The 13,378-nt window shown below is 46.4% G+C and overlaps 1 pseudogene; it reads left to right on the forward strand.

The window, feature by feature from the left end:
* Window positions 1-11,556: 11,556 nt before the first annotated feature.
* LOC110141532 (cyclin-dependent kinase 4-like) lies at window positions 11,557-12,815 on the forward strand (annotated as a pseudogene).
* The last annotated feature ends 563 nt before the right edge of the window (window positions 12,816-13,378 follow it).

Below are 13,378 nucleotides of genomic sequence, written 5' to 3' on the forward strand. Positions count from 1 at the left end.
TCAGGGGACCCACGTCCCTGTCTGGGGTATGTATGGCTGTAAGGACTGTCTGATTCTCATTCTATTTAGGCTGCCACAGATCAGCTGTTTCACTCTCAGCCTTAAATGTTTCTCCTCTGACTCAGACAACTGCCCTGATGTGGGCATCAGACCCCTGCTTCAGTTCTCCAACCTGCCAAAGGCAGGTCCAGTCCTACTAACACTCCTGTTTTCCCCCCTAGTTCCTTCATCCTCCCGAGGTTTGCGTGGGTCTATATATTCCTTTCTGCTGGTCAGGTCCTCCTGTCTGCTCTCAGCTGCTGTTCTGATGCACTTCTGTGTCTGGAGGTGTATTCCTGATGTATCCATGGAGAGAGATGTGCTCCACGTCCACCTGCTCCCCACCATCTTGCGGCAATTCAGATCCTGGGTTCTAAATCCTGTTCCCATGCCGAGGTCCCATGGCTCTTTGGGAGGTTGACTGATATTAGGTCTGGGGCAGGGACCGCACAAGGTGGGTTGCGGCCATTTCGTGCCAGAAAGAAAGAAATACTCAAAGATTTTTGTGGCAACTGGAGCATCAAAGAGCATAATGATTATAGTTGAGCACAAAGAACAATAATACATCCATGGCTCATTGTGATCACAGAAAAAAGAAAGAAAAAGACAAAGACTCAAACAAAAGGAAAGAAAGGAAGATAGAAACAGAAGGAGAAAGAGAAGCCCATCTCTCACCATTGTAGGTGAGCATGATACCTTTTTAGAAGTCCTTATTGGTCTCAGGGGGTGACGCAAGCTCTTCTTCACAGAAAAAGGTCCATGTGAAAAGTAGGAGGGACTCAGGCCATGTATCTGCAGCCCTCAGTGAGGCACTGATTCAGGCCAGGACCACTACTGAGACTACAAGTCCAGGTTCCTGGGGACTGGGATATTCATGGGGGCAGGAAGCAGCCCCTACAGACCTATTCACAGGGCAGAAAGCATCACCTTTAGGATAACTTGGCAATTACACGAGTAAATACAGTCCTTTGGGCAGAGATCTAGCACTCTTTCTGCCCCAGCCTTCCAGGCCCCTCTCTCTTGGTCTTAGAGGTCGCAGCCAGTGAGTATGGTCATCCCTGTGGGGTGGGGGACAGTCCATGTCATTGGGACTGGATCCCTGAGCGATGCCTTCCTCTGCACAAAGATGCACCTCTTCAGTGCACTGGGCAGGTCCCTGGGAGAGTCTGACCCTGCCCTTGGGGAGTGGGGTGGATGGCCTTGGAACAGTCTCTGAGCCACTCAGTCTCCTCACCTGGAATAACATCCCTGTAAACTCTGGACAGCTTAGAAATAAACATAGTTTAGAAATCTGTCTCTTGTTCCCCAGCATTTCTTTGTCTTAGGTGAGGTCTGAGATAAACCAAGCACTACTTAGCGACTGGGGGCCCTGTGGCCTTGGACACTGCCCATGGAAGACTTTCTGATGGCCAGTGGGAGCAAGGTTCCCCCAAGTCTTGGTGCTGACAAAAACAAGTTGGATGAGCACATGTAAAAGAAACCAGTCACACACAAACATACATACACACCCCGCCCCCCGCCCCCTCCCACTCTGGGGGCTAAGTGTAGAACAGCAGGAAGGACCCGGCTTACTCAGCTACTGCTGGTGGGGAAGGGACAGGGCGTGGTGGTGTGGTGGTGATGGTTGGGTGTGTGTGTGCTTGTGTGCCTGGCTTGGTCTGAGCTCCTATGTCACCTGCCGAATTAAAAACATAAAAGGGCAGATCTGGTGATCTGCTGCAGAAGGTAGGGAGACTAGGATGAAGATGCCAGGATGTCAGATGTCTGTCTGATCAGGTCCCATCACATCCCCTCTCAGGAAGCCACGCAGCTGCCTCCATGCTGCTGTGTCACCTTGCACACCCATGAGTGCAAATGTGATGACTTGATTTACACAGCACGTCATACCCCTGGACCACTTAGCCTCCAGCTCTCCTCTGCTGCAGGCAGGCTTGTTATCATCAGTCCATCTCACAGAGGAGTAAAACAGGTGCAGAGAGTTCTGGGAACTTGCTTAAGTTATAATGGCTGGGAGTGTCTTCTCCTGAACCCACATTCATTCTACACTCCAGAGCCTTCGCCCAGCCCCCGGAACTTCGGCCAGCTTCCTGAGCACATCGCTTCTCGCTCTTGACCTTCCATGCCGCACCACTGGCCCAGAGTGGACTCAGGCCCTCCGAGTGCAGTGCAGCCCTCCCGGCTCTCCATCTTCTCTCTCCCAAGAACGTGCTGATTCACTCTGCCTGCGGCCTGCCGAGACAGCTGCTCCCTACTCCCCAGAAACTCAGGCCTCGGTCTCTGCCCCCACAATCACTGCCTGCAGTCAGCACTCAGGAGATGCTGGTCTTAGGGGTTTAGAGGAATGAGAGGGACAGCGAGCTCTTCCTGGGAGAGGGGAACAGGTGTCTTTACCTCAATGATTCAATTAAGACATAAATCAAGCTGAAGGGCACACCTCACCATTGGATCACCTATCAGGCCATGCTGGTCAATAGCATTTTTGTACAGATTCTGTGGCTCAAGGAGGCCACAGGTGAGAGCTGGGAAGGAAAGAATTACACTCACAAAGGAGCCCAAGTTCAGTGCTGAACTGGCGGGCCTGGCTGTACCTCTCAGGCTCCTGGGAAATGACCTTGTCATCTTGATAAAACCATGAGCAGGTCCATCTTGTAGGACAAATTCTGTTGGGACCTTTCAAGGCCAGATCCAGGAAACATCCAGTCTAGAAAGTCCCCTTTCAGCCTGGCCTCCCTAGGCACTCCCTGCTCTCTGGGGGTCTCTGGTGCCTTGGCAGGGGGGCTCAGGGCAAGCCAGGCCTGAGTGGGCAGACCCTCCTCATCCCTACTAAGGCTGCCCCCACCCCCGGATCCTCCCAGCATGGCTGCCCCCTCCTGCCTCACAACCTGAATGACAGGGAATTAGAAACACAACTGAAGGGCTCTGACAGAAAGGGGAGGTGTCAGAGGTGCCTGGCAGATGTGTCCTGGTCAGACCTGGGCCCTGGGATGCTGGGGTCCTGCCAGGCTCTGGAGCTGATTGCAGGATGCTGAGGCTGGGGAGGAGGAGGGTCAGAGGTCGGGGGAGGTGGTAGCTATGAGAAAAATGTCAGTGAGCACAGAGATTTTTCAAGAGCAAAGAAGACCGTTTCATGACTAAATGAAGAATTGCTACTGGCCAACCAGGACTTCTCTGGTGCTGGGGAGGGACAGGCTGGTGTGGGCTGGCCTGACCCAGTTCCATGCCTGGGAAGCCAAGGGCATCTCCATATGCACCTCAAAGAGAAACTGCCTACCTCTCATTGCTAAGCTATCTACCCCTTTGAATAAACCTCTAGGTTTGTATGTTTTCATTACAGGAAGCAGCTGTGATGGCCTCTGCTGGTCAGAACGAGACTTGAGGAAATAGCCTGGTTGGCATTTATAAGCCTCTCAGTGCAGCCACACCACTCACCGCAAAGACCCTGTCCCCTCCAGTCTCCATCACAGAGGACCGGCTGTCTCACGTCGAGGTCAGACACAGCAAGGTGGGGAGGGTGGGGCCAGGACATAGGCCAGGGCCTTCAGAGCCCGCCTTTGCACACTCTTACTGACCACTGGTATGGCCGGCCCGGTTGTCCTCCTCCACATGGAGCATGGAAGTGGTCTTTTTGTGGATGCCCAGAGTCAGGGTTTGATTCATGTGTCTGGTTTGGGGCATGATCTGGGCTATGCGGCGATGAGTCCCTGGATGAACCCCTGCCCCACACGGGAAAAGAGCTCTCTTCACACCTGGTTTGTGTAGACAAGCATAGGTGATGTCACTCTCCCAGGAAGGGGTTGTTTATGAAGACACTGAGGCCATGGGGGTGAGTGACTCACCTGAGGTCAGATCAGGGTCCCAAAGCTATGTGTGCCCTGAAGTCCAGGGTTAGTTCCCACAGGAAATTAGGCACTTAAGGTGGTGTCCTCCAACTCGATCTCTGCTCTTCCAGGGCCAAGCACCCCATTCCCATGGCCAGTGACGTATTATCCCTGAAAACATTTTATTTTTTTTTGATTAAATATTTTTTAATTGACTGGAGAAGGAAATGGCAACCCATTCCAGTATTCTTGCCTGGGAAATCCCAGGGACAGAGGAGCTGGTGGGCTAGTAGGGTAATCCATGGGTTTGCCAGAGTCAGACATGACTTAGTAACCAAACCACCACCACCAGCATTTTGAATTGGCACCCACAGCACACTGGCACAAAACTCAGAGTAAGCAAAAAGGCATATGGTGAAAACCTTCTTCTCCACCCCTGTTTCCAGATACTCTTCTCTGGAGATAGCCATTTTCTTGAATATCTTTCTAAAGATAGTTTTACTTGGTTAGCAAATGCATCTATAAAGATTCCTTTGACCACTTTTAATGGGGATAACAGCATATTGTACACAGAGGTTTGTGCCTTCCTTTTTTTCATTTGGCATACTATGGAGGTTATTCATTGTGCTTATTTGAGCTTCCTCCTTCACTTTAATGGTTGCATTGCATTTTGTTGTAGGAGTCAGCATTGTTATTTGCATAACTCCAGGGGTACCTCTCATGTGGTCATTGATATGAAAATCCTGAATACTTACACTTAATTTATTTAACCAGTTAACCCTGTTAATGGACATTTAAGTTCTGTAGTCAGCTCGGGCTGCCATAAAAATGCTACAGACTAGGTGGTTTAAACAACACCCTATTTTCTCACAGGTCTGGACGCTAAAAGCCCAAGATCAAGGTGCCCCCAGCATTGGTTTCTTATGAGAGTTCTCTGTCTGGCTTATAACAGCTGCCTTCTTGCTGTGGCTTCTTCACATGGCAGAGAGGAAACAAGCTCTGTGTCTCTTTCTCTTCCTAAAAGGAATGATAAGGGTTGATGATGAGGGCTTTACCCCATGGCCTCATGTAACCTGAACCACTTCCTTAAAGGCCCCATCTCCTTATAAAGTCACAATGGGGGATAGGACTTTAACATATGAATTTTGAGGGTAACACAATTTAGTACATAACACTTGTTTCCATCTTTGGCTCTAGTTAAATACAAAACCAAGGATTAGGTGACCATGGATTTAGCATGTTTGAACCAGCTCATGCTAGCCATGGAGACAAAGCAAGACCTGGTTGCTTGGCTCTTTGGTCTGACCTCCACTTGACATACTTGCTGCACTGGGGCTGACTGGCCATTGTCCAGCTCTGCTGGGGTATGAAACAGTGCAACTTCATATGTCTACTTAACAGCTACAGATGTAGCGTGTCTTGGATGTGTTTCTTGTTATTTCTGATGAACAGTTGGTTTCTCCAGAAATTGCTCCAAGATTTTTGTGCCTCAAATCTCATTTGTTGCAGCAGAAATGGAAATGACATTTTAATGATCATGGCAAATGGAACCCTAATCTTTACCTTATTAGCTGCCTCTTTTTTAAATGAGCTGCATATGCAAGCATTCTTTCCCCCTGTAGATACACATCAACATTTTCCAAACCCTCTTTGAACCATTACACTATCTTGTCACCTTGCCAGTGGACTTGCTGCAGGGTTAATAAACTTCAACATTAGCTCAAGAACAATTTGTGTTAAGAAATATTGCTTCAACACAATTACTAAAAACCCTGCAGTATCATCAGTCACACATCATTTCACATGTGCAAATTTACTGTAGAGTACACTACCAGATATGTATGCAATGGATGGTGGTTTGACAGCTAGCATCCTTTCTACCCTCCTTTTATTTTCAAAGACTGGAAAGTGAATGAATCTCCTGCCTCCCTTGCAGCTAGAGTTCTAGATGTGAACTGGGTTCTGCCTGGTGGTGTGCTGGTAAATATTTAACAACAAGCTCTCCAAAAATTTTTAAAAAGTAAACCCTAGATTGCAATGCCTGCTCATTTCTCTGGTGTAACAACTCCCACCATGGTCAATTTCAGTCAAGCTATTTATATGATGTCACTGAATGTGGGGCTGGGGTGAGCTGGCTCTAGCACATGCCCAGCTCTGCCAGTTAGTTGCCTGTCACTGTGATTTGAGTTCAAGTGCATCCTCCTGATGCATTGGGATATTCCTGCAAGCAAGCAAAGTCGTGGTGGTTGTTTCTCCCACAGGGGCATGCCAGTGTTCATTCAGTTCCTTTGTGTGGCTGCGAGGCATGTGTAGGGCTGCAGCAGTGACCCCCTGACCGCCACCTGCCTCGTGGGGCTGAGGCAGCCAGTCCCCAGGCATTTTCCTGGGCATCACTCCAACAGGCCTGGCCTGTGTCTGTTCCTCCAGCCCTCTCAATAAAACTGAAAGCTTCTAATTTCCTGTCTAAGCTCCTTTTTCCTTAAAATTGTTAGAGTGGTTTCTGTTTCCTGTAACTAAATCCTGGCTGATATAAATTAGAATCTGAAACCATTTTTTTTTTCTTAGAGCATGTATACATTTTTCTCAGGCCTGTTCCCTAATCTGTCTGTGCTGAAGGACTTTAATGAGCTGTGCAGTCCTGGAGGACAAAAATGAGAATGCTGACCCTGATGAAGCTTAGTAAATCTAGGAATTCTGGAGGGAAGTGTCTGAGCACACTGAGAAGGACAGGACCGCCTTCTAGAGTTTGCGAGCGTCTGCCTCTCACAGCACCTTCCCCAAGCCCTGCTGAGACTGGCTGCATTCCTGCGGCAGAGGCTAGGCTGTTGGATGCAGTGCCACTTGGGGAGAGGCTAGATTTTCTTAGCTTTATATAACCAGGCACAAGTCAAGAGAGTGAATCATTTAATTGTTACACTAAATGCACTTTGAGGCTGACCTGAATTTAGGGTCTCTCTTGATTTACCCTTAGGCAGGACTCATCTCTGGGGAGCAAACTACTCCTGAGGTGATATGGAGAAAGAGGGATGTATGTATAGATGATTCCAGCAGCCTAGTGAGGGGACCTGATACCCTGTAGAGGCATTCTTTGGACTAATTAAGAAATACCCTCTTTGTTCAAGGCAAATACCTCCTGAGAAAGGAAACTGGATAACCTTTGGGTACCTTAGTGTGCCTGAATTCCCAGTTTTTTCCTAGGTTGACAGTAGACCCTGGGCTGAGAACAGTTTCCTGGGAGCACGGCTGAGGTAAACCTGTCAGTAGAAAGGTGGTTTGGGGTCGACCCATGGAACTTTTGAGAAAGACCCGTCTGGATGGGGTCCCATGGCTGGGGAGCTGGGCCCAAAATCAAAGTGGCTGAGAACTGGGGTCTAGCAGACCTGGCTTTTAGGCTCTGTCTCCTCCAATTAGCCCTTAGACAAGTCATTCACCTCTCTGCACCTCTCTTTCCTCATTTGTGAAATAAGGATTATAATCTCTAAGCTTATAATTCTCCTGAGGACTGACTAAAATAAAAACTACAAAGCATTAAAGGAACAGGAAGTATAGGCAGTGAACCATGGGCAGGCTGTTGGGAGCCGTCTTCCTAGGTTTGGGCAATAAAGGGGAGACTTCTGTAGAGAAAGGAAGAACAGTGAAGTCCGCCCAGTCAGACGGCAGTTTGTTTTTAAATCACTGGGTATGATAAAAATACTTTGGCCACCTGATGTGAACAGCTGACTCATTGGAAAAGACCTGGATGCTGGGAAAGATTGAAGGCAAAAGGAGAAGAGAGTGGCAGGAGATGAGATGGTTGGATGGCATCACTGACTCAATGGACATGAACTTGGGCAAACTCCGGGAGATAGTGAGGGACAGCAAGGCCTGGTGTGCTGCAGTCCATGGGGTTGCAAAGAGTCGGACGTGACTTAGCAACTGGACAACAACAACAGGATAAGATACTTTGTTGGTCTAAATTCTAAACAGTTGCTAGGGTTACTATGAGTATATATTATGTGCTACAGATTAGCATGATTTAATTTCTTATCCTTTAATAAAGTTTGTAGTCTACATGAAAGTTAATTTGGAGGATTCCCAAGTATTCCTGGGTGGCGTTAGTGGTAAAGAATCTGCCTGCCAATGCAGGAGATTCAAGAGATGTGGGTTTGACCCCTCGCTTGGCAAGATCCCCTGAGGTAGAAATGGCACCCCATTCCAGTATTCTTGCCTAGAGAATTCATGGGCAGAGGAACCTGGTGGACGACAGTCCATGGGGCTGCAGAGTCGGACATGACTAAGCAACTAAGAGCAAATCACAGGATACGGTCAGCCCAGAAACATGCTGTCCAAAGTAAGCTGTCAGAGATTGGAAGCCATTTGAGACATAACTTGTGTCTCTAACCCTGGGGTACTGTAAATTCCTTCATTTAAACTGCAGATTTGACAAATGACAATAGTACAGTGACTGGAAAGATTAAGATCCAGAATTTGAGTTACTTTAATTTTGCCATTCTATGTGACCACTGAAGATTTTGTTTTTAAAATTTAAACCAGTACAACAGCACCAACTGCAAGGTAAGCGCAAATTTCAGTTCATATACAAAATATTTTACTATGTATGAATAATATCTTTAAAATTGGAAGATATACTTCTTAAAATTATTAAATGGAAGCTATTAATAATAGGGTTCCACATGTCAGAAATCTGGAAGTTGCCACTCTATCCTAACAAGTAAAAAGCTGAACAAAATGAAAAGTCAACAACTGTTCTTGGATTTGTAAAAGAGGGAGATTTGTAAAAGACATAAAGCCAGTCACTGCCCCCAAGATTGGAGAGACAGAGGTGAACACAAGGAGCCACAGCTTCTCAGGGCAGAGACACACGGTTGGAAACTATCATGATCAGTGCCAGAGTAGGAAATCTGAGTTATAACTCATGAACTGCTGAAAGCCCTGTGTAGACAAGTCTGAGAATTAAAAACTTCAGCAGACCAGCCCCACTGTACTAAGACTAACCTCTAGGAGTTGACCAGGTCCTCATAGTATCAGAAGGAAAAAAAGAAAAATCCCCTTGTACTTTTGGTAGTGGAGGGGAAAGGGAACCATTATGAAATATGCCCAGAGCACTCTGTTCTTCTTAACAAAATCTGCCCTAGAGTAAACTAGTGAGCCAGAATTTAGGCTGCTGGGGGTGTTATCAGTGCCCAGCTGACCCGGGGGGAGAGGTCAGCTCCAGAGGACTCTAGCCATCCTGTCCCAGCAAAGGTGGGGAGGAAACTAAACTGAGAAACAGTTGTGAAATTCACAGCCCCAGCATGCAGACTTACTAAAAGGTTGAGACCAATCACAGAACACAGAGCTCTTCCCCTCCTCCCATGCCTCAGCACTACATTACTAAGGCCTGCTTACAGCAGTTCCTTTTACCCAGTACATCACGTCCAGCTATCAAGAAAAATTATAAGGCATACTAAAAGGCAAAAAAAAAAAAAATGCAATTAGAAGAGACAGAGCAAACATCAGAACCAGACATGATAGGTGTGCTGGAATAGTCAGGCAGGGAGTTTAAACAGCTATGATTAATATGCCAAGAGCTCTGGTGGACAAAGTAGACAGGCAGGGAGTTTAAACAGCTATGATTAATATGCCAAGAGCTCTGATGGACAAAGTACACAGTCGTTTTGTTGTTTAGTTGCTAAGTTGTGTCTGACTCTTTGCGACCCCATGGACTGTAGCCCACCAGGCTCCTCTGACCATGGGGTTTCCCAGGCAGGAATATTAGAGTGGCTTCCCATTTCCTTCTCCAAAATAGACAGTACCCAACACAAACGGGCAATGTAAGCAGAGGAATACAAATACTAGAGAGAGACCAAAAAGAAATGCCAGAGATCAAAACACTGTAGCAGACTGCCTCTGATGGGCTTACTAATAGACTGCACGATTGAGGAAAATATCTCTGATCTTGAAAATATCAACAGAAAATCTTGAAAACTGAAGAGCAAAGAGAACAAAATGAAAACAGAATATCCAGGCACTGTGGGACAGCTACAATGCATAACATGCATGTAATGAGAACAGCAGAAGTAATAAATATTTGAAATGATAATGATATGATATGATAATAGATTAAATGATGTGAAATGCTAATGACTGATAATTTCCCCAAATGAGTGTCAGAAATTAAACCACAGATCCAGGAAGTTCAGAGAACACCAAGCAGGATAAATTCAAAAGAAACTTAACCAACTAACCAACTAAACAAACAAAAAGCTACACCTAGTGTATATAATTTTCAAACTACAGAAAATCAAAGATAAAGAATAAAATTTCAAAAGAAACCAGAAAAGAAACCCCCACCATACTTAATAGAAGAATAAAGATAAGAATTACATCCAACTTCTCAGAAACCATGTAAGTAAGAAGAGTTGAAACCACAGAACTAAGAATAAGAACAACAAACAGAAAATGGCAACAAATATGGTAGATATTAATACAACTACATCAATAATCACCTTGAATATCAATGGTCTAAATTAGAAGGCAGAGATTGTCAGAGTGTATCAAAAGACAAGACCCAGCTTTATATTGTCTAAAGAAGCCCACTTTAAATGTAAAAACTCGTATAGATGAAAAGTGCATGAATGGAAAAAATATACCATGCTAGCACTAATCAAAAGATAGCAAGAGTAGCTATATTAACTAGAGACAGAGAAGACTTCAAATCAAGGAAAATTATTAGGACTAAAGAAGGGCATTATATAATAATAAAGGGGTCACTTTTCCAAGAAAACTTAACAATCCTTAATGTGTATGCTCCTAACAACAGAGCATCAAACTATGTGAGACAAAAACTAATAGACCTACAAGGAGAAACAGATGATTGCACTAGCATAGTTGCAGACTTCAACATCCCTCGATCAGATATGGACAAGCCTAGCAGGCAGAAAATCAGGACGGACATAACTGAATTCAGCAACACCATCAAGCAACAGAATATTGTCACTGTAGGCTCACTTTATCTGACAACAACAGAATACACCTTCTACTCAAGTGCACATGGAACATTTACCGAGATGGACCTCATTCTGGGCAGTAAAACACATCTTAAAACATTTAAAAGAATAGAAATCATACAATGTCTGCTCTTAGGTTATAGTAAAATTAAACTAGAAATCAATAACAGAAAAATTACTGGAAACTCCTAAAATACATAGAGATTAAATTAAATACTCTTAAATATCATATGAGTCAGAGAAGAAATTGCAAGAGAAATTAAAAAAATTATTTTAGACTAATGAAAAAGAAAACAACTTATCAAAATTTGTGGGATAGAGCAAAGCAGCGCTTAGAGGGAAATTTATAGCCTTGAATGTTTATATAAGAAAAGAAGAAATATCTAAAATCAATAGTCTAAGTTTCCATCTTAAGAAACTAGGAATAGTAAGTTAAATCTAAATAATAAGAAGAAAAGAAATATTAAAAACTAGAGCAGAAATCAGTGAAATTGAGTCCCCCCCCCCCCCGCCCCAGTTTCCCATGCCTCTTTGGCAGCTGGCCGCATGGTGGGGAGAGGTAAAGAGGACCGCTCTAGTCTGTGGCCGGTGTCGTGCCTGGGCCTGCGGTGTGCAGCTGCCCCTCAGCTGGAGTGTATGGCTCTGGGGCCCCAGCGATAGGCCACCTCCACAGCTCCCGACGTGGGGTGAGAGTCCCCTCTGGTCTGAGAATGGCTACCCCTTGATATGAGCCAGTGGCTGAGATTGGTGTTGGTGTCTATGGGACAGTGATCCCCGCAGTGGGCATTTTGTAGCCCTCAGGAACATAAGAATCCCCTATGGAGGAGATACTGGAGTGTGCCTGGCCATCAGCATAGTTTGTGAGGTGGCCTTACTGCAGTGATTGGAGGCTTTTGAGCTTCCCATCCTTGTTGGGCTGACTGATGTCTCTGCTACAGCCCAAACTGATCGGGAGACCAAAGTGACCTTTGAGTTTGAGTACATGGATCAAGACCTAAGGACATACCTAGACAAGGCAGCCTCATCAGGCTTGCCAGTGGAGACCTCAAGAGTCTGATGCACCAGTTTCTAAGTGGCTTAGATTTCCTTAGGGCTTCCCTGGTGGCTCAGTGGGTAAAGCATCTGTCTGCCATGTGGGAGACACGGGTTTGATCCCCAGGTCAGGAAGTTCCCCTGGAGAAGGAAATGGCAGCCCACTCCAGTATTCTTGCCTGGAAAATTCCATGGACAGAGGAGCATGGTAAGCTACAGTCCATGGGGTCACAAAGAGTCACACATGACTGAGCAACTTCACATCTTAGATTTCCTTCATGCCAATTGCATGGTTCACCAAGACCGGAAGCCAGAGAACATTCTGGTGACAAGTGATGGGACTGTCAACCTGGTTGACTTTGGCCTAGCCAGAATTTAGAGCTGCCAGATGGCACTACAGCCGTGGTTGTTATACTCTGGTACTGTGCTGCAGAAGTTCTTTTGCAGTCTACGTGTGCAACACCTGTGGCCATGTGGAAGGTTGGATGTACCTTTGAAGACATGTTTTATCAAAAGCTTCTCTTCTGTGGAAACTCCGAAGCTGACCAGTTAGGCAAAATCTTTGACCTGATCAAATTGTACCCAGAGGTTGACTGGCTCCAAGATGTGTCTCTACCCCAAGGAGGCTTTTTCCCCTCGAGGGCCCTGCTAGTGCAGTTGATGGTACCTGAGATGCAGAAGTTGGAGCACTGCTATGCAGCTGGAGTTGCTGACTTTCAATCCACACAAGTGAATCTCTGCCTTCTGAGCCCTGCTTGGTGCTGCTTTAGTCGCTAAGTCATGTCCAACTGTTGTGACACCACGGACTGTAGTCTGCCAGACTCCTCTGTCCATGGGATTTTCCAGGCAAGAATACTGGAGTGGGTTGCCATTTCCTTCTCGATTCTGAGCCCTACAGTACTCTTGTTTACACAAGGCTGAAGGTAACCCAGAGTGAGCAACAGAATGGACGCTTTCCAAGTGAAAGTCTCTCAGTCGTGACCGACTCTTTGTGACCCCATGGACTATACAGTCCATGGAATTCTTGAGTCCAGAATACTGGAGAGGGTAGCCTTTTTCTTCTCCAGGGGATCTTACCAACCCAGGGATCGAATCCAGGTTTCCTGCATTGTAGGCGGATTTTGTACCAGTTGAGCCACAAGGGAAGCCTGAGAATACTGAAGTGGGTAGCCATTCCCTTCTCCAGGGGATCTTCCCAACCCAGGGTTTGAACCCAAGTCTGCCGCATTGCAGGCCGATTCTTTACCAGCTGAGCTGTGAGGGAAGCCCCAATTCAGTATGAGCTCCACCCAAAGAGCGGCGGCCTTACTGCTGCGTCAGGGCTGCGTCTGTGGGGTCAGCCATGAGAAGAGAGAATGTAGCTTGTCTGCTGCTACGGCTGCTGCGTCAGCCAGGAGAGAATAAACCTGTCTGCAGGTCCCACAGCTCCTTGAGTCTGCTTCCAGCCTCTTAGCTCACGCCTTGCCTACCCTGGGTCCAGCAAGCAGCGAGAACAGTGAG

This window comes from Odocoileus virginianus, chromosome 16, assembly GCF_023699985.2.
Source record: "Odocoileus virginianus isolate 20LAN1187 ecotype Illinois chromosome 16, Ovbor_1.2, whole genome shotgun sequence".
NCBI lineage: Eukaryota > Metazoa > Chordata > Mammalia > Artiodactyla > Cervidae > Odocoileus > Odocoileus virginianus.